The sequence below is a fragment of the Passer montanus genome, unplaced genomic scaffold, assembly GCF_014805655.1.
Source record: "Passer montanus isolate IOZ18808 unplaced genomic scaffold, ASM1480565v1 scaffold16, whole genome shotgun sequence".
In the NCBI taxonomy this organism is placed as follows: domain Eukaryota; kingdom Metazoa; phylum Chordata; class Aves; order Passeriformes; family Passeridae; genus Passer; species Passer montanus.
The window spans coordinates 10,729,126-10,750,184 of record NW_024363160.1 but is presented as its reverse complement, the minus strand read 5'-3'; the positions used below and the strand labels follow the sequence as shown (position 1 = coordinate 10,750,184).

Sequence of the window (21,059 nt, the reverse complement as noted above, 5' to 3'; positions counted from 1 at the left end):
CAATGACCCTGAACAAGGCTGCTAATGTAGGAAGAGGACAATTCTACCTGGAAAGAATAAGGATATATAAACAATGACCTACCACTTCTCTTTAATTCACTGGACATTAACAAAGTGGTGTATTTTCATCTTGGACTACATGTGACTGGTATGAGTTTTGCCTTATCTACTGGGTGAGGGGTTTTTGTTCTTTTCATTATTTTATCTTTGTCTCCATGGAATATGCCTTCTGAAATATCACAGCAGTGCATATATTTGCAGATTTTGATGGGCTTAAGGCAAAAAGAGTGATGCTTTCTGTAAAATATTCTTGACCACAGAATTCTGTTCTTTTTAGGAAGAGAACACAGAACCCTGTAGAAAAGGACCTTTTCTGCAGGTCTCTATGGGAAGAGACATGGGAAAATGGGTTAATCTTGCAACTTCTCCTGGAGGCCATTACGCTGGTTGGGACAGTTGGAGTTTCATAGGATCTAAGGTCCAGCTATCCGTATATCCCCAGCCGCATTTGGTTTCTAAAAATAGCTAACCTGGCTGCATAGAGAGAACGAGATGAACTAATGGTTCATCACTGCCAAACACTAAAGAAAAAGCTTAAGCCACATTTCTTAAAGAAGTGTCTCAGTTTTTAATTTATAAAATGAGAATAAAAATAGTATAATACTTTTCAAGGATGTTTGAGGCTCAGTCATAAATACTGAGGGAACTTTAACTGAGAGAGTTGTTTGATAGTATAGGCTCTATTAGCTTGAAGAGGAGTGCATACCAAACTGAATTTACTGACTCTCAGCTCATATTTGCTTAGGAGATTTTCTCAGAACAGATGAGTGTGAGACATGTTTATTTTAAGTCTGCACAAAATTAGACCATGAAAATCTCTTTGAGAATTTTTGCATGCTTGTCTAGAGTGACTAGGTGCCTTGCCTTTCCTAACTAATGCTGTATTTAAAACATATTTATAATAAATGTACTTGCATGCTATGTAATATAAATAATTGACTACTTAGAATAAATATTCAGGATCTCAGGCATAAAACTCACTGAGGACTAAGTCAGTTGTGAGTCTGTTCCTGGTCTTAACATCCATATCATTGACCTTCCTACAGTACCCTGCAGATTTTCCTTCCTACCACTTTAAGCTGTAAATTTTCATCGGAATAAGCAACTGTCTGTTTTTCTGACATACCCACAGCTCTTCCTCTTGTGTTGTGTTCAGCCAGTTGGCATCCACAGGATGTCAGAGCATATCACAAGTGAGGAGGGTTAACCTTTCAAAACTGTTTACCTCCATATGTGACCAGTTTTTGCAGCACTGCAGTATTGTGGCACAACCTCTAAGTATAGCCTTTAGATGTGTTTCTAGGAACACTGGCTTATAAATAAATACAGTTGACAGTCTGCTGATCACAAGCCTATATTTACCACAGAGAAGTTGACATGATGTCATGAAGAATTTGACAATTAACCTTGAAAATTCCCCAAGTATGTTCAACATCTATTGAATTTTTTCTGAATAAAACAAAAAAATTTAAAATAAGAAACATGGCAGAGGGTTCATTTGGATTACAGGAGATATTCACAAAACCAGTAAAAAAAATTGTACTTCCATCAGAATCATGGATAGGATTTTTAAACATATTCTGGGCTTGTTATTTGATGTTTCACCTGGGTAAGCATTAGTGAAGCCATTTGTTATACTGCTGCTTCTTCTGAGCATTTGTATTATTCTGACTGAATTCAGAAGAAAAGTTGGCCATGTCTACTTTGCCTCCTGGAAGATCATTCTAATAGTGCTTTAGCCTTATCTTGGCCTTTTCATTGAGTTCTATTGTTTAAGTAGGATCTTCAGCACAGAAGGAAAGCAAGCTCATGACCAAAGTAAGAAAAGAGATACACAGATACGTTAGCTGGATAGAACCCTGGAAACAGCACAGGAAGCTTTTAATAGTTAGCAGAACAACACTACCACTGAAAACATAGTTCAAGTCTTGGAAAAACCTAATTTTCCCAGACAGGCAGTGAAGAAGTTCTCAGCAAGGGACTGGGTCAACATTCCCTCAGGTTACATTTCCAAAACTGTAACTGAATTGGAGCTGGCACTAAGGATTCAAGGTAAGGGTTTATTTTGAGCTGTAGTAGGAGTCTTATAGCAAGATTAACATCAATGATATTTTTAGATGTTGAGATCTTGGCCCATAGGATTTCATCTGAAGTGCTTTAATGTCTAATTCCCACTGACAGCAGGGGCGTTAAGCACTTAATTATTGCTGAAGCTTAAGTTACTTTTGAAACTGGAAACCAGACATTTCACAAATTTCTTATGATGCATTTCTTATGGTGCATTTCCTTTGCACCTTCTTGTATCAGGGGTCAACAAACAAGAAGTTTTACCCCTAAGGTGAAATGTTGGTGGCAAGTACAACCAGAAGAGAAATTTATATTAAAAACCAGCTCTTTATGTTCCCCAGCAATACTCTTTTCCTTCTGTGTGACTATGTGCCTCTACTGAAAAGCAGTTCTGGTGAGCCTTCTTTTTCCTCACAGAAAGACTCACAGGTGTTTTCTGGTTGCTTACAATGCATTAGACCTTTGCTTAGCTTTCCTCCCTCCCTTACTGTGGTCTCTCACAAACATTTAACTTAGGTGGTTCTCTAAGGCTTTGATACTTTGCAGCTGAAGGAAGAGCCGTGCATTGCTTGGCAGGCTGACCTATTTCACAAACACAGGCAATTACTCCCACGGTGGAGCAGCCCTTAATTCACAGCCAGGGACTGCAGGAGAGCTTTCTGGTGTGCAGCAATCCCCTGATGCTCTGGAAGGCAAGCAGCTGTTCCCTCCTGTGCAAAGACTGTGGCCTTGGGAAAGGAGATGTGGTTACACTCCTCCAAAGCTTGTCAGCTGAGTCAATAATCCTTTAAAACTGTCAGCAGCAAAGGCAAATGACAGCCACCTTCAAGCTCCTTTAATTTATGCCAGGATAATGTGTTGGCAGACTCCCTCAATCCATCCTCCTGCTCTGAAGGCCAAGGACCTACATTTCCTATGGCAAATGCGTGTGATTATGTAAGTGTCTGTCTTCAAAAGTGCAAAGGGTTCTTTCATTAATTTCATCCTAGGAAAGCCAAAATGAGCGAGCTAATTATATTAGCAACTTCTTTAATTAATTGAAAATTTAGCCAAGGTATGTGGTGTTTGCCTTTCAAGATGTAAAGGCATCCTGGCTGTGGATGCCTGCTGCATCGAGCCCACCTAGATTGGCATCCCATTTTTCCTCAGTTCTGTTATCATGCATGCCTTATAAAGTAATTTATTATACAAATTGGCTACTTCAATTCCTTTTACTGGATGGTGTTTGCATTTTTAAAATGCAGTGTGGAGTGTTTGCTCATTAGTCAGTATTCTTTAGCTGTCACTCAAAATATCTGCATGGCTTGATTCCCTTCTGGTTAAAAAAAAATTAGCAGAGAAGCTGCCAGTCAAGTTTACCAAACAGTCCAACAATAGAGAAACTGTAAGCCCAGAATATTCTCCAGTTTCTGTAATTATACACTAAGTCCAGTAATAGAAAAATTGGCATTCATTACATGATTTTAAGTGTTCACATTATAGACTTCTATTTTGAGGACATTTTTACCATGCAGTAATAATTCAGTTCAGCTTGGTGATACCTAGAATACAATAGCTTTTGTAGAGTTAGGGAAATTTGTTAATATTCTACTTGCAAATATATCAGTAAAATTGCTGCTTGATTCCTATAGATACAAAAGAAATTTTTAAAGACAAGTGGCAAGTCTTTCTTATTTCAGAAAATAATTGATTTAGGCAAATATCCTTATTTAGACAGTGTTGCTATTAAATTGCTATTTAAACATCAGAGTATATACCCTGTATAGCTCAGAAATTCCAGACATGGATGTGGAATGTGCCATTGGCCAAAAATGATGACTTCAAGTTGCAGTGTTTGATTGAATAATTGTACTGAGTATACCAGGCAAGATATTTTAAAATAAGGCCCATAAGGGTTTAGTGAACCAAATATCACTAATGGCCCATAGAATTTATGCTCATCGAATTTATGATCATAGAATTTATGCTCAGTCCTTAAGTGTCTCAGATGAGGAAAGCCATTGGAATTTTATGCCTCTGCAAAACTAATCTTAGAATTAATTCACCTAACAGTCAGTGCCAGTGAACTGGCCCAAAACCCGTTAGAAATTTGCGTGCACAAATGTGAAGTCTTGAACAAATATATCACCACTGTCATAATCTTGTGAATGGCATCTAAGGTTGGAAAAACTCCAGGAAAATGTCTCTCAAACTCAGCCAAAGGCATACCAGTGTTCGCAGCAGGCATTCTCAGCGTGCTTCAAACACAGTGGTTAAACACTCTCTTGGGTGAGCACAGGCACAAAGCATCACCTCCAGCTGTAAGAAGATAAACTAAGCCCTTCTTGATCTAGAATGTAGAGAGCTGCTAAGTTGGTAAGACAGCTTGATTTGTATAGCTCTTGAGAAATGGCAGTTGTGATAATTCTGAACTGTAGTTGCTAGCCAAGTGCTTGAAAGAATGAAATATATACCTGTCACTGCCCACAACTGTAAAAAGCGTCATTCAAAAACATTCTCTCCTTCATGCTTTCACCTATTTTCAAAACCCAGTTGCTTTTGATAGATTTAGTGGGACTCAACTGGCTCCCAAAATATACAAGTTGTATATCTTTTTTGGTAAACTGATTGCTCAGGAAAGAAGCCTGAATTAACTGCCAAAATCCTAATGACCTCTTACACAACAAGTCAGACAAGATGATCTTGGTCTCCTCTGATCTTGGAGCCTATGACTAATGTATCATGTGTTTGTTCTCTCATTCTCTCTAGGGAAGAAGGAGATAGAGTGGGCTGTTTTGTCTTGGAAGTATTATTAGGAGGTTTTAGTGTTCTGTACTTATTTTAGAGGTGGGAGGTCAGAAATGTGTTATAGTTGGACTGTTTGGGAGGGTTCTTTATGGGGAACTTGTTCCATCCTTGCCACTGAGAGTACTTTGTACTTCATACCTCTTCTATTAGAAAGTTTTGAGGTGCCAGAGAATTGAGATAAACCAAGTCCGAAGATCCAGCTCAATGCTGATGAGCCAATGTCTGCAGTGCCGGCACAGATTGTAGTGCTGGCAGATAATTTGGTGTGTGAAAGTTTAGCCAAGGAGTCTGCTGCCACGTGGTACTGAGGTGCCATGGAAGCCGTGCTCTTTGTGCCTGGGATAATAGGCTCTGCTTTAAAACTCCTGGGTTCCTACTCATGAAAAGGCTTTGTAGGTTGATATTTCAGAAAAATCATTCAGCTCCTTTTTCTCTGGTTCATGCATCAGGAAAATGGATGTCATCCTGACATTCTTCATCAGCTATTTTAAGAATAATGAGATGACTGCAGAGACTACTAAAATATTTTGAGAAAAGGTGTTAGATCTGCAGAGAATTGTTAAACATCCCATTCACTGGAACATGTACATTCTGGGAGCCAACGTTGCTCTTCTTGAAGAGCTTAAAGGAATACAATGGAGCTATAAATTTTGTCACCTTTTCAGCATGGAAAAAGGAGATGGAATCTTATACTGGGGACAGAAATGATGGGTTTTATTAACTGAATATTGTCAGACACAATTTTTTGTACAAATGTCTTTTGCATTTCCCAGAAGCCTCTGAGGTACGCAGTTTATGAACTCTTTGCACTGAGAATAGGCAGTGTTGAGATCATGCCTATGACTTTATCTATTTTAATGTTAAGTTATGAATTTATGGATCTAGGTACTCTGTGAATAGCATAAATTATTTTAATGCAGACAGAAAAACAGTGTGATGGCAAATAATTACAAATATATTCCTGCAGTCTATGGAACTTTACCTGATTACTTGACTATTGTATTGGGAGTTTTCTCACCTCATTATGAGAAAGAGAGGTAATAAAATGTATAGAGGCACAGGGCAGGGGTTATTCTGATGACATAATTTAGGAAACAAGAGTGGTAGTCAGAACAGAAGAAAGTGAATTGAAATGCCCTAGATAATAAAGGCTGCTTTGGAAAAACTAGAAAGTAGTGAGTTTCCTTGCTGGCTTGACAGTTACTCACACAAGCAGACCTTTGTCCTCAATAGGACATCTTGTATTAAAATATGAGGCAGGTAGCACCAGTAAAACTTGCTTTAAAATTCATAAGAATATTAGTTTCCTATGAAATTCATTGCTGTAGCAGAATCTTATAACAAAAAAAAAAAAAAAAAAAAAATAAAAGAATAACCACAGTTACCAGGACTTAAAAAAAACCCTGTCTGTTTAAGGAAAGCAGATGAGCTGACTTGGAGGGAAAGCATGAAGAACAGCAAATAGGTGCTACCTGTGTTTGACTACACACAGGCTGGAAACCAGAGCAGTGAGTTGATGGGACAGGAGGAATGAGCTGCCAAGAAGAATGAGCATGAAAAGGTAGGTCTCTGGTTTTATGGTAGACCACAACACATTTCTGAACCAGACAGCTCTGATCTCAATGCTCCAGCCATCAAGAATTTTTATCTAAATGCAGATGCCTGGGCACTCTGTCCCAGTGATGGGATGGGTACAGGGATGTGGAGATACCAGATGAGATGGACATAGGAAGGGAGGAAGAGAGCTAAGAATTTGGAGCACCTCTACAGAAAACAAATACATGAGCTGGGAAACCTGTGGGAAAGCAAGAAATATAAGGAGCATTGCGAAAAAAAGCAGTTTGGAAACCTTGTGGATGAGGCGACAGAAAAAAGGAAGGTGTGTCAGGAAGCATTTGGGAAGGAGGTGATGCTGAATCCTTTTGGGGTCAGAAACAGTAGAAGGAAAATATGTAGAACTGAAATGGACAAGATGGTTAATTATTTTGTGAGAGGAGAAGGAAGAGTTTAGTATCTCAGAAAGATGAATTAAATCACACTCTTTCCCCTTGATAGACATTGCTTTTCAAGAACAAAATAAGGACAGTTTTGTATTCATATACTGTTCTAAGCATGATCAAAACAAAATTTCTGTCTTCTGTTTCCCAGATCAGGTTAATATTTGGAAATAAAGTAATAATTTAAGTATGCTAGGTTATTGCAAATGTGTTGCATTTATTCCTTGACTAGTATCAATGCCCATAATATGTTGTTTCAAACCAATCAGGAACAGCAATAGAAAAATCTGAAACTCACTACAGTATAACCAGGCCAGAAGTGCTAAGAGTTCAAATTAAATGCTAGGAGCTCAAAATAGGATTCATCTTGGTATCCTAACATTAAAACTTGTAGAGACATAGAGACAATCTACATACAAACTGAATGGATTTCTGATTAATGTGAAATATTTTTTCCCACCAGTGCTTCAGTGTTTGGGGAAAGGTGTTTTGTGCATACTCTAGTAAGAACCACAATTATTTTAAAAAATGTAAAATTGCCTAACCTATTTATTTCATCTCTCTGTGGAAGATCATTTACTCAAATAGATCATGGCTTTTTTTTTTCTCTAACTGGGAATCTGAACTCTTTGAAGTGTATTTTCATATTACCTTTCAAATCTCAAAATGGGATATTAGTTTGTCATGGTGTTGATTTTGATTCTTTGCTTGGCAGTGTGTTAATGGCATGGCTCAGAGGGCTTTCTATGAGCTTTGTTTTCTAAAGAATAGTTTCTAAAGAGAGGGATGAGTTATCTAGGTGCAGTAGCAGAGATTAGCTCTTTTTCTGCAGGCTGAATGAAGAGTCATTCACAGCTGCACATCCAAACAACTACCAGAGCTGAAGGGAAATAGCATATTTCCTAGCACACCTTCCCCCAGTCGAGGGCATGCACACTATCCTCCTTCCTTTCCAAATCAGAATTAATAAGGTGGACCAGAGTAACCATATCCTATTAGTCTAGTATTTTCACCAATACATTTAGAACTACTCCTTCTGGGCTTTTATCAGTTGTTACTGGATTATTATATCAAATTTTTTACTTAGGTAACTGTTATAGATTGAATGCTTTATTATTGCTATAATCTTTGTTAAAATGTCCCAGTGAATTGATAACTTCTTGGTCACCAGTGTCATAAAAATGCCTTGCTAATCTGCTGTCACACTGTATCAAAAAAACAATGAATCATATAAATATTAGGCATGCAGCTGACTGTCACTCCCCCCGCCCCCTTTGTGTGTGCAGAGAATCTGATTTACAGTCACACTGGTGTTAAAACTAATACTCATTTATCTGCACTTTGAGGTAGATGTTCAGTAATCTTTAAAACATGATCTAAGTCTTTGAACTCCAGTTGCAGGGCCCTCTTTGTGTTCTGTGTCCAGCCTAAACTATTTCACGTTCCAGCCTGGAGGACCCTGCCGTGTATGTCAGGAGACACTGAAACATTACATTTTAACAAAATATTGGAGAAGTAAATGAGTTCAAGAAAAGGAGAGTGCCTATTAACATACATTCTTTAAGCAGCAAAAATAATGAAGCCTCATTCCCTGCCTTAACCACTGCCCTGAGAATATATCAATTTTTCTCAGATCCCCTGGGTTGTCACACTGTGCTGTTCACTCCCTGCTTTATTCTGAGTTCTCTCTCATGACTTTGGCTTTGGATGGCTAAGAGGCAATATCTGCTGGGATTTGCTCAAAGTTCCATCTTTGTGAATTTGCCAGCTGCCAGGGACATATTTATTCACTTACTAATTGGTCCCTAGCTGTTGCAAAAAAAATGCCTGAAGGCATAAAAATGCCTGAAATTCAGGCATTAAAATGAAATGCCTGAAGTCCACTATACTTTAAGTGGGAACATTTCTTTGGGCCCTTCTCTAGCTGCTGTCTTCCCTAAACATCACCGAATTTAGTATCTTTGAGACATCTGTTTCTGTGACAAATTCTGTTGAAATCAGTTGGTCATTCTTAAAAATTGCCATAGAGCACACTGATGTGCAGATGCATAAAGAAACAAATCTAAAATTTTAAAAGGAAGTGTACACAGAAGTAAACATTAATATAGATTATCCTGACTTTAGTTCAGCAGAAAATAATACAAATGTCAACTGTGTACTCGGGTAACAAAGAAGTGAGACAGTAGAATTCTGCAAACCTTTTTGTTTATTGGATATCAGGTCTTGTTATCCAGACCTGTAATCGTTCACTGACAAGCTCAGAAATCAGAACAATCACAGCAACTACAATGAATAATGTATAAATATTTTTTTTAAGTTCATATGACTTAAAATCACATGAGATCTTGAAGCAGGAGGGAGTGGATCTCATTTAAAGTGTACTAAAATCTGTCATCTAGATGGATATGGAAATTAGGAAAGAAAAAGTGAGGGAGTGTTCAGGAGTACCTACTAAATGCTTGTCCTTGCTCTCATCTTGTTTGATAGCCTTATGGATGATGACATGTATCATTTGCCAGCTGGGTTTCGGGTGACTGGCATTTCCAGGCTTTGCACAGAGATGTGAGGGTAGCTGATAGTGCCTAGGAGAGCTGCCATCACAGGCTGATCTCACTGACTGGTCAAAACTTATCACCACCAACTGGTTATGGTTTAATACAGGAAAGTGTATTTTACAATCAGAAACACACCCATAGGATGGGAAATTGTCTGTCTTAGAAAACAGTAATTCAGAAGATGGCATAGCAAGAGAGAGAAGAGCTTTTTTGTGAGATCTCAGTATCAAGTTGACACTTGGAACCTTATATTGATCCATGCATGAAGAGAAAAAAAAAAATATACAGTAGACACATTAAAAAGATCAAGCCACTTTGAACACCATCAATAAGACCACTGTGCCCTGTTCTGTGACTCACACCTCCTGGAGGAAGTAGCTACTCAAGGAAATTCAAAGGACAGGAAAAAATGGTCTCAGAGGCCATCAATCAACCATTGGGATATATGTCTTTTAGGAACTCATAAGACTAGAATATTGGGGAAAGGCTGAAGAAGTAATTCAATCACTCTCTCTGGGTACTTATACATTTGGGGGAAAAGAAGCTTAATGACAGGAGCCAGAGGAACTTTTTCAATCTTCTAGACAAGCAGCAGAAATGGAAATTAGATTCATTTAAACTTGCAACAAGGAGCAAATTTTTGGCACAAGACACAGATAAATATTGAAAAAGATTTTCGGAGGAAATTTTGAGTCATTATTTTTCTTGGTATATTCAAGTTGTGCTTGTTGTTATAGTAGTATAGCTTGTGTGCATGTAGTATATAACTCTAAATATGCCACACATACAGAATGTGTGTAATACTTACCTGCATATATTGTGTGTATATATTCCAACTATATGAGACATAGGTATATATGAGTAGTAGATACATAGTTGTAGATCTTCCTTAATGCAAATTAATAACTTTGCAACTAATATTGAAGACAAAGATGTAAATATGAGAACTAAAATAATCCAAGCATAGCATGAGCTGGAAGCAGAATTAATCTTCAAAATACACTGAATATTTTTCAAAACAGTTTGTTAGGCTTTGCTTCAATTTGCATTATCTCCACAGTAGGTGAAAATATGGATTTTCTTTTGAGATGGAGGAGAAGAGGTTAGTGATTGTTTTTTCACAAACAGAAAAATAAGTCTATTTAATGAATTACTGTGAAAATACACTTGGACTTTTATCGAAGTGAAAGAAACATAGCAAAGAATTTGATCCAAAGGAAACTTCTTCATGTACTAACATGAACTAACAGGTCTAGTTTTTCCTTGGCTTAGTGGGATTGAACAAATACTAAATTGATTTCTTTTTCAGAGTGATACTAATTGTGTTTTGTCCCTGAGCACCATATCAGGCATTATCTTCAACATTTCTTATGAGCTTAAAGTTTAAAAGACAAACACAAAAAAATGCTACGTATACAAAATATTTCTTAGAGAAATTGTGTCAAATAAGGTACTAACTTCAGACTGATTTTAATGTGCAAGTGGGAGAAATATCAATTCCTTAATGAGGGCTGAAATTTATCCCCTTTCAGAAAGCCAATATGAGCCTATGAACCACTGAAAACCAATTCTAAAATCATGACTTAAGGAGATTTAAGGGCCCCATGCTATCTTTGTATGGAGTCAATATTTTTTTTTGCCAGTGGCCTGGTCCGTTGTTATTGATTTGTAATAAAACTTAGTATAAGATATTTGGGGTATTTTTCACACCAAAATGCTTCTTGGCTTCTAGTCTTGTCTGTGTTAGATGCTGGCCACACCTAGTGTAGTATCTTAAAAAAAATTAAAATCTCTGGTGCATTTGAAACATTGATTTAGCCTTTCTTTTTCCAAATCCTCAGCAGACATTTCTAGAGCCAGTGTGATAGTACTATTTGTAGTTTAGGATATTTACTATGTCTTGGAAAAAATACTCAGAAGAGATAGTTTGAATTTGCTAGATACTATTTCTGATATGTTCCACCATATTGCAGCCAGTATGATTATTTCAAGCTGTTTTGCTTGTGGGATGCTTGTGGAAAACACATCAGAAATCTTAGTTAATAGTAAAAATATATATCTTTCATCAGCTCATTTCAGGCTTAGGAAAATTGTCTTCAGCTATTTAGTACTGAGGGTTTCTGAGTAAAAAATGGATGCCCTGGAAACCTTTAATTTTTAAAACTCTGAAGTTCCATGAAATATTATCCTTAAATCATTTGAACCCTATGGAACTTCAGCCAAATCAATGGCCAAAAATCAAAGGTAGATAAATTCAGACTGAAAAAAGTGTGTATTTAAAGTCAAGGCAATATCCTTTGGAAGGATGTTTTGTCTTTGTTTGAAACTTTTGAATTCTTATTCACTTCTTTGAACACAACTATAGGATTCACTCGGTGTCCATGATGCAATACTCAGTGGCTTATATTTTACACTGTTACAGTGCTATCTCACTTTCAATATATCTCTGCATTTATGAAGCACATTACTAAAGTATCAAATCTTTTACATGTTTCACTAAAGAAATTAAGATGGTGAATTTGTTGTGACTATGTTAAACTAAAACACAAAAATGTTATAGGTGTTTCTTTTTACAGAATTTGTACTTTTTTCTACAGGCATTGAAAAACTGTGTTTGTAGTAACCTTCCAATTCTCCCGGGTGTTCAGTGCATTCTTCTCCCACATCCTCTCATTAAATCTCAGGAAATAATGTGACAGCTTTGATATTCCCAGACATCCATTCCTGAGGCAGCCAGTACATTGTAGGTCACTGGCAGGTGGTGAGACACACTTCAGAGGGAGGATGGTTTACAGTATTTTGTGGAATGTTTCATGTATCCCTGTGCAAGGAAAAAATAATTTTCTTGAGTGGTCCTGGAGGGAACAGATACAACCTGGCCCCTAAAGCCATGGCCATATGTACAGTTTGTGCATGCAAAAATATATTGGAGTGAGGTGATTCATGTGATGGGTTGACCTTGGACTGCAGACAGACACCCACCCAGCTGTTCATTTACTCTTCTTCTTCAACAGGACAGGGTGAGAAAAGAGGATAAAAAACCTAGTGGGCTGGGGTAAAAGCAGGGAGATACCCCACTAGTTACCACCACAGGCAAAACAGATTCAACTTTCAATATAATAATTAATATAATTTATTGACAGTGAAAACACATGGATAGTGAGAGACATGGACTAATTAAAGCAAGATTTTCCCCCTGTATTCCCTTTTTACCAGAATAAACTTCATTCTTTCATCCCTGACCTTTCTGCCTTTCCCTTCCGGCAGGGAGTTACCCCACCAGTTACCACCACAAAATAGATTCAACTTTCAATATAATAGTTAATATAATTTATTGACATTGAAAACACATGGATAGTGAGAAACATGGACTAATTAAAGCAAGATTTCCCCCCTGTATTCCCTTTTTACCAGAATAAACTTCATTCTTTCATCCCTGACCTTTCTGCCTTTCCCTTCCATGTGGAATGGGAGGATGGGGAATGGGGAGTTGCAGTCAGTCAGTACCATTTTCTCTCTCCTGCTTCTTTCTCCTCACACTTTTCTTCTGCTTCATCATGGTATCCCTCATACATGGTATAGTTCCTTCATGAAAAAACTGCTCCAGTATGGGCTCTCCAATGGCCATACTTTCCTTCAAGAATTATCCAGGAGCTGCAGGCTGTAAATACTCTCCATCATGGTCCTTCACAAGCAGTGGGAAAAAGCTGCTCTACTATGATTCTCTCCCAGAGTTGCCTGGAGAACCTCATCCCCTTCCTTCTTCTTTCACCTTAGTGCTTACATGGCTGCTCTTTCATCCTTATTCCCCTCCCCCTCCTCTGCCTATTAGACATTTTTAATGTCCATTCTTAAATATGTTTTCCAGAGGCACCAACATATTGGCTGGTGGGCTTAGCTGCTTCCTGTGGTGAGTCACTTTGGAGCTAGCTGGAAACTGGCTGGAAGCAACTGTGTCCCACACAGGACAGGCTCTGACCTCTCCTCATGGAGGCTACCCCATGTGCCTCCCTGACAGCACTTGGGCACCTCACACCCAATTAGAAAACAGTTAGAAAACAATTAGGAAAAAGTTTTATAGAAAATTGATTGGGTAACCACTACTGTTTGTAGCACCACCATACTTTTGCTTCAACAGATTTATTTCCAAATTTTGTAATCATTTCAGTTCTAGTTTTGTATTGTTGCTCTGAGAGGTTTTAGTCCAAAGTTTTACTTTCTTGCCCTTTTTTGATTGTGGGTTCAGTTCACACCTGCAGCAGTGCCAAGCCAGCCACCAAGGTCTGGCAGACCCCTGCCCTGTGAGCTGAGAGGATGGCATACAAAGCTTGGGGCAGGTAACACAGTGACTTTGCAAAAGAAACAAATGCTAATACTAATTTTCTCCCTATTCCTGCTTATGCACTCTCACAGATAAGTAATGTATTTTTTTTTTTAATTTTGTGTATTCTTTAATAGAAGACTTAAATAATCCAAATGGCATTTACTGTGTATATTGTCAGGATGTGGGGTGGAGGGGGTGGGTCACTTTGATATTTTTCCAAAGCATTTCCCATTAAAAGATTTCCAGTTGTTCTTGTTAGATGCCATGGAAAGAAAATCTGTGTGGCTGGTTCCTCCAAATCAGTGAAATGTATGAGGACAGAATTTGTACAGAAGCTGCATAAGCAAAAGCATATAAAGGCTCAACAGAAGAATACCAGTGAAATCACAGAAATGTGGGCCAGCAGAAAGGCATTTCCTCAAGAGTTAAGTTCTAACAGGATTTTTTACATGTCTAGTAAGCTCCATCTTTTTCTCTTTCTCCTGCTGGGTGGCAGGGAGCGGGCTGCTCCTGCTGCCAGTGGTGCTGGGGAAGGTGTCTGTGCGCGCAGTGCTTTGCACAGGTGGAGCTGTCTCCCGTAGGTGATGCCCTATATTTAACTTAGCATTAGGTTGTCATGATGTTTCTTAAGAGCTAATGGCAGGGGGTTTGTTCTGCTTGGGGTTGCTGTACCCTCTAGATAATCCCTTGATTTCTTGCAGCAGGCTCAAGGTATTGAAAGCCCTGAAATGTAGAAATCATGGAAATGAGCTTGGAGTCAGTGGGTATGTTTGTGCTGCACGTACTTCACTGGAATAAAAGACACCAAATTACCTAACAGACAAGAAGTCTAGCTGTGAAAGTACAGAATCTAAGTTTAGATTCCTAACAGGCAAAATGATCTCATGCTGCCTTGCCAAGCCTGGCAGCACACAGACTGCTCGGCACACATGAGTACCTGGTGGTTGTCACTGCCAGTGAAGGACTGGACTTGATTGGTGGCTAATGAGGACTCCTATACTCAAAGTTTTAAGTCTAACATATCTTTAGTAGAGCAAGAAAATAACAAATCTTAGAAAAATGTAATTGAAGGGGAAGAGATCACCCAGCATGTGAGCTAGTAACTGGCCTTAGCTGGGGTATCCTGACAGTGAGACTTCCATTCAAGTATCTGAAATAGCCAATTACTTCTACAGATAGAGGAGAAGGTAGTGGAGCTTTTGGTGTCTGTGAAGAAAGAGAGATCTCAATTACTTACTGGGGTCTTTTAAAAGACAGGAGAGAGCCAACTTTCATAGTTCTTGTGGTCCCTGCATACCAAGTTTTCTCTCTCTATGTGTATTGATTGTATTCATAGTTTCTAATACAATTCCTGAAACATTAACAACAAAAACTGGGTAAAAGAGTTAGTTTGCATTTAGAGGCAAGACAAAGGGAAACCGTGCTTGATTTTATCTTGAAATAAAATTATGACCATTGTCCATGTATTTAAAGCTATGACCAGAGTTGCTGCTCAGCAGGAGCTTCTCAACACTGTCTAAAAGTTAGATTTGCTAAGGTGGATAAGACTCTGAGTGCAGCAGGAGATAAATCATTAAACAGGTGTCCTGTACAGACCCTAAGAAACTGCTAAAAATACATACAATAAGCCAAACTTTTGCCAATTAACTTTGGTCCTCTACACAGAATCCAAACTACTTCTGGTAAAAATTAGGAGTAGGTAAAATGAATAAGGCTGAAAGTAATACAATACAGAGAGTATTTCTTGATTTTCAGGGCAATGACAAGTTGTAGAGAGGCAAATTAAAGAAGCAGCTGGAAGTTGTAACACCAGAAGTGTCTATTGAAAGCAGCTGAGAGGAATCATGGGAGACATTATTCCTATATATATGCTAGCATGATATATGAGTATTGTGTAACACATAGGAGGAGTAATATCAGATGTAATTCTGACTTACATTTCAACAAGGAGGAGTTCCTGACACAGATTATGACGCATTAATCTACACCAGTGAGCAGTGGGAGAAAGTTAAGCTGAATGTTGGCAAGCTGATGAAACCATCTATGTTGCCTTGAAAATCCTCAGCTATAAATGAAGCCTGTGGCAAAAACTGGAAATGTGAACTACTGGAGACTCATCCTCAGACACTGACACTCCCATGTTTGCGGGTAGGAAACAGTCTGAGTGTTAAAACCACAGGAGTGGAACATTTCAGTAGGGTGCCGTTTCAATCTAGTCACAATCAGATATAGTGGGAGTTAAGAAAAAAGGAAAAAGTGCTTTTCTGACCTCAGGAAGCTTATTTCAGTTGAACAGAAAGCCTTTGATCTTGGTTTATGATAGCTAATACGTGACAAACTTGTTGATGTGGGAAAGTAATAGGATTATTTTGGCAATATGTTTATGGGAAAATAGCCCAGGTGGGGGCAAGAGTTTATACTGTTATCCCTTTAGAAAACAGGAACTCATGAAACAAAAATAAGGTTCATCTTTAGGTTTCATCTCACTGTATTGATCAGGGAATGAGATCCATGAGCATGAAATACTGACAACATGACCTGGCCACATGGCCCTTGATATGACCAAAAGCTGCCCTTAAAGCCTGCAAAGCCTCCTGTGTACTAAACCACATATGGAAGCACAGTATATACACCATGACACACATTGCTCTCGCACACTGTGTTTGAGAACAAAAGAATTCGTGCAGAAACCCATAGGCTATTTTCAAATTGCCTGCAAGGCTGCCTCCACATGAATCTTTAGCTTGTGCCTATACTTGCAGAGCAGTGTGGCAATAGATGTGTAAATATAGCAAGACTTTTTCTGAAGCTGGGGGGATACAGTCTTGATGTGCTGTTTCCTAAAGGACTAAGATGTGAATATTAGAGATCCTTGGCTGTGGTTCAGAGAAGCACCTGGAAGCTTGGATGCATATAATGTCACTTCTCCAGCTGAGAAGGAAAATCAAAAAATAGGCTTTCTTAAAATAATGTTTCAAAGTCTCACATCCCAGGCACTGTTTTCACACCTAGATGTCCTGCTGCATTTGGTGTTCCTGCTTTTAGATGAATTTACTTCTGGAAATGGTGAGATGAGTACAAGTTTTAAAGGAAGGATAAAGCAGACAGACGCCTTGGCAGGAGTTTGGTTTCTGAAATCAGGCTGAATGTCAAGGAGCACTTTCTCAGATCAGTTCATTCGTTTGTAGGGTTTCCAGCTGACTCGAGCTGTTCTGTCCTTGTGCTATATTGGATTTATGTACTGATATGATTAGAAAAAAAAGTCATTTATGGACCTGGAGATACCTTTAATCTTTCAAGTCCAAATCAGGTTTCTCAAAAATGCCATTGAGAATTCCATTGATTCTCATCTAGTTATTCAAGCTTGCTTGCTTCCTTGAAACAATATTACATTTGTGAAGGTATTCATCTCTCTATACATTATCTTTTCCTTCATATGCATTTGCTTTCACTTGTGAAAGTCACGTGTGTTAGTTTTTTATCTTGCCTTTAATGAGCTGTAGTTCATTGTAGTGTATTATGTATTATATTTAAAGTATACATAGAGAAATGCCACGATCTATAAAATGCAAGCACATATCATATATGGGGAAATTAATAATTTCTGGGAAAGAAATTAAAATTATGATTGAATCAAAGCAGTCCTGTTCTTTGTTTATCAGACAGAAAGTGTAATATGCTCTCACTATGTTAAGAACATCCAAAACTCATTTTTAATTAAAAAATGTCATTCTTTTATTCAAATAATATAATTAAGTAATGCAAACCATTCACAGAATAAAAGAGGTTAAATTGTATTTTTCACTCAAAACAGATTATAATTAGTTCCTGGCAGAATGTGGTCCTGATACAATGCACTATTTTCTTGCTGTTGTGACTATTGTGGATGGGCTATGCTGCAAAGTCTGAAAGTGGGGATGTACACTCCCACTCTTTGCTATTTAGAGTCTTTTAGGTGTCCACTTTAGAACCATACAAAAGCATCCTTTTGCTGATGCAAATTGTGATGTTTTTCCTGTGCAAAGCCTGCATCTCTTTCCACTTCAGGACATAACTTCAGAGATCAAATCACATACTGTGGAAAATGTTTAAAGGTTGAGCTTTAGAAAAGAAAGAAACATGAGCATGCCTTTCATGCTTCCCAAGGCCATTTTAGAGAATTCCTGCTTTCTGGTTCTTGTAACAGTCTGTAGTGGATGAGCATATAGTTGCTTGTGTGCATGTTCACTGGGAATGGCTATTTAGTGTTAATTTCCAAGATCAAGACCCTAAATATAAGATTCATAATACAAGAGAGTCAAATACAGCGGAAAGCTGTTGCTGCAGTATCCAAAAAAAGTGCAGAGATTGCAGATGAGCAAGTGGGAAAGCTGATTCTTATTCTTCATGAACAGTGGCCCCACAGATCTTATCCAATCTCTGTTCATTTCTGAGTGGCAAATAAGTCATCCTGACTTGCAACTGCATTGCTACAATGTTTGTTTGAAAGTAATAGAAATTTGTTTTAGTTCCTCTTTGAAATAGGGATAAAGAGGTTTATATGAACATATACTCAGCAAATGCATCATTATATTCTAATTAATTAATTATCCATTTAGTACTAGAATAATTCACTTTATTTCTAACTATTCCCAGTGAATTATTTATATAGTGGCATTTATTAGCAAACTGCCATTTGCATCACTTCTACATCATTCTTCTCATTATTAATTTACTTTCAAGAATTCTTTAGTGCTTGGTCTCCTCAATAAAGAAAAGTGGATGGAGTCCATGAAGCATTTAACTTTATCTTAATTCTATATCCCTAATACCACCGTCAATAGCCAAGAGCAGATACATAATATATTAACTGGCAATTCCTCCCTTTTCTACATTCCCTTGTCTCCTTTTCTCTCCTGTATGCCAGTATCCCTGAGTTTGTTCTGTAAAAGCAGATGATGATTCCCTATTAATGACTATTTAAATAACAGAATTACATAGCTATTGTACTTGCTTCTTTATGTCCCAGACAGTGACTATGAATTAATTAGCATTAGAACAGTGGAAATTCCTGTGAGTTTAACATTGTATTTTGTGTGCACTGTTGAATGATTTTACACTTCCTAATGCAAAACTGATGATATCTCTTCAAACCTCTGGGGGAGTGTGTGAGGTCATTATAGTTAGGTTTGCAAAGAAAATATATGGATTTCTCGCTCACATTATTTTTTCCTGTGCTGATAATGCTGTTCTTGAGTTCTTGTTCAGAGTGGCTTGTTTGTATTGAAAGATTCTTTATCCTATTCATCTACCTTTCCCAGCTTTTCATTTCATGAGGGAAATGAACTGTGTTTTTTCAATACTTAAAACATTCCTACAGGAAAACAAGAACTTACATTTTCAGCTCCCAGGGTTGTCATCAGAGATAATGGATACAGAAATGCTGCTCAGTGTGAAAAAGCAAATATACATGTCAGAAATGAAAACACCAATTTATACCACGTCTCTTTCCTGTCTTCATTGCTGATAGATTATTTTGTCCATGAAGGAAGATTCCAGAAGTAACTTCGGTGGTTTTTCATGCAGGCATCTGCATGGGAAGAGAAACAATGAAGTTTTATAATAAAAATTCTCCCTGGAATCCTAAGTTCACCTTATATTTCTGCTGATTGTTTGTTATTATTTTTATTTTTAAAATGAGGGGGTTTTCAATTCATGGATTCATGGGAGCTCACATTATTAGCACCCTGCCAGAGAGAGAGAAACACTGGCAGACAGAATCCCTCCTGAAAGCAATTATTCTCTCTATACTACATACTGAGCAAAATCTTAGTGTGTTATGCCAAGTGAAATGTTTAAATAGATTTTATCTCCAAAACTTACTTTTTTTCTCTTTTAAAATAATTCCTTTTTGTTTTCTTTCAAAATAAATAGCAACATGTATTTAGGCTTAAATTTAACCTTTTCTATTAATACAACTTCTTAAAATTTATAATATTTACAAAATATATTCTTGATTGTTAAGTTCTAAAGAAAGCTGTTTAATTGGAAAGAAAAATACTGGCTATGCATCCAAAACTAAAGCTTGTTGAAATGATTAAACACCTTTTAACAGCTGACAAAAGAAATGTTTTCTTCATGCCAGTTTGATTTACTTCAATAACTAGTTCAAAGTTAAGGAACTGCTTAGAAATAGAATAAGCTGAAGCATCATTATCATTAAATGGCCTGTGAATAAATTCTCAGTCTGGGATCCTGAGACTTATGAATTCATTCATTAGCTGTATGTAAAATTAGCTTTTGTAGTAAACCAGTTTTAAATATAAAATGCTTGATACATTTTTCCTCTGTATACAACATTTATTGCAATTTTATTTAAATAATAAATACACTTGAAAGGCAAGGATTTTGCATTTCAATTGCAATTCCCATTTCCATCCAAAGCAGCTGGATACAAGGCGTAAGTAAATAAAAATTAATCTTCTAGTAAAGAAGAATTATCATGCATTTCTACCAGAATGCTATGTAAGTATTTATCATTTGAATAATTATACTGATCTATACCATTTTTGAAATGGGAATGTAAGGTGTTTTTCTGGTAGTGTATGGAAGCAGCAGATTAGTTTGAAGGTCAGATTCATTTCAAAGCAACTTTTTTTTTCCTAAATTTACCTACTGACAAGAATCAAATTCCCTTCAGGAGAAAAGAATAATACACATTTAAAATAAGCATAGAAAGGTCTATTTTTAACAATTGTTTTACAGTTTCTGTATTTTCACAAAACTAATGTTTTAAATCTCATGAGAAATAGTTTCATATTGAATGTTCTAAATATTTGTCATGTTTTACTAAAATATTGTCATTTAGGGCCTTGTAAATAGGCAATTCTGAGATATATTGGAGACAGAATGGCTATGTAAATTAAAATAAATAGCCCCCTACTTTAAGAGTATCTTTACTCACTATTTTAATTCTGTAAAAATTTCCAACATTTTTAAAATAAATTTAATTTCCAGATGGGAGACAGTAAGTTTTGACATTTTCTACTTATTAAAATTCTGTTTAAAAGGGGTGAAAATATCAATATGGGCATTTTTTCCCTCATCAAAAGTAAGGCAGTCAGTTTAAATTTTGATGTAACAAAAGAAACATAAATTTGTTTTTAATAGATTTAATGCAGATTTATGCTCACATTGTCATTGATTTAGTTTATATGTAGATGATGCTGGCATGTTAATTAGAAAAACTTGGTTGCATTATATTAGGCTTCTTTAATGACTTATCAAAAT

General features: G+C 37.1%; 1 protein-coding gene across 1 annotated transcript in view; it reads left to right on the top strand.

Moving 5' to 3' along the window:
• Positions 1–21,059, top strand: part of XKR4 (XK related 4) — a 225,606-nt gene that overhangs the window by 189,045 nt on the left and 15,502 nt on the right. The gene's annotated exons all lie outside the window — the stretch shown is intronic.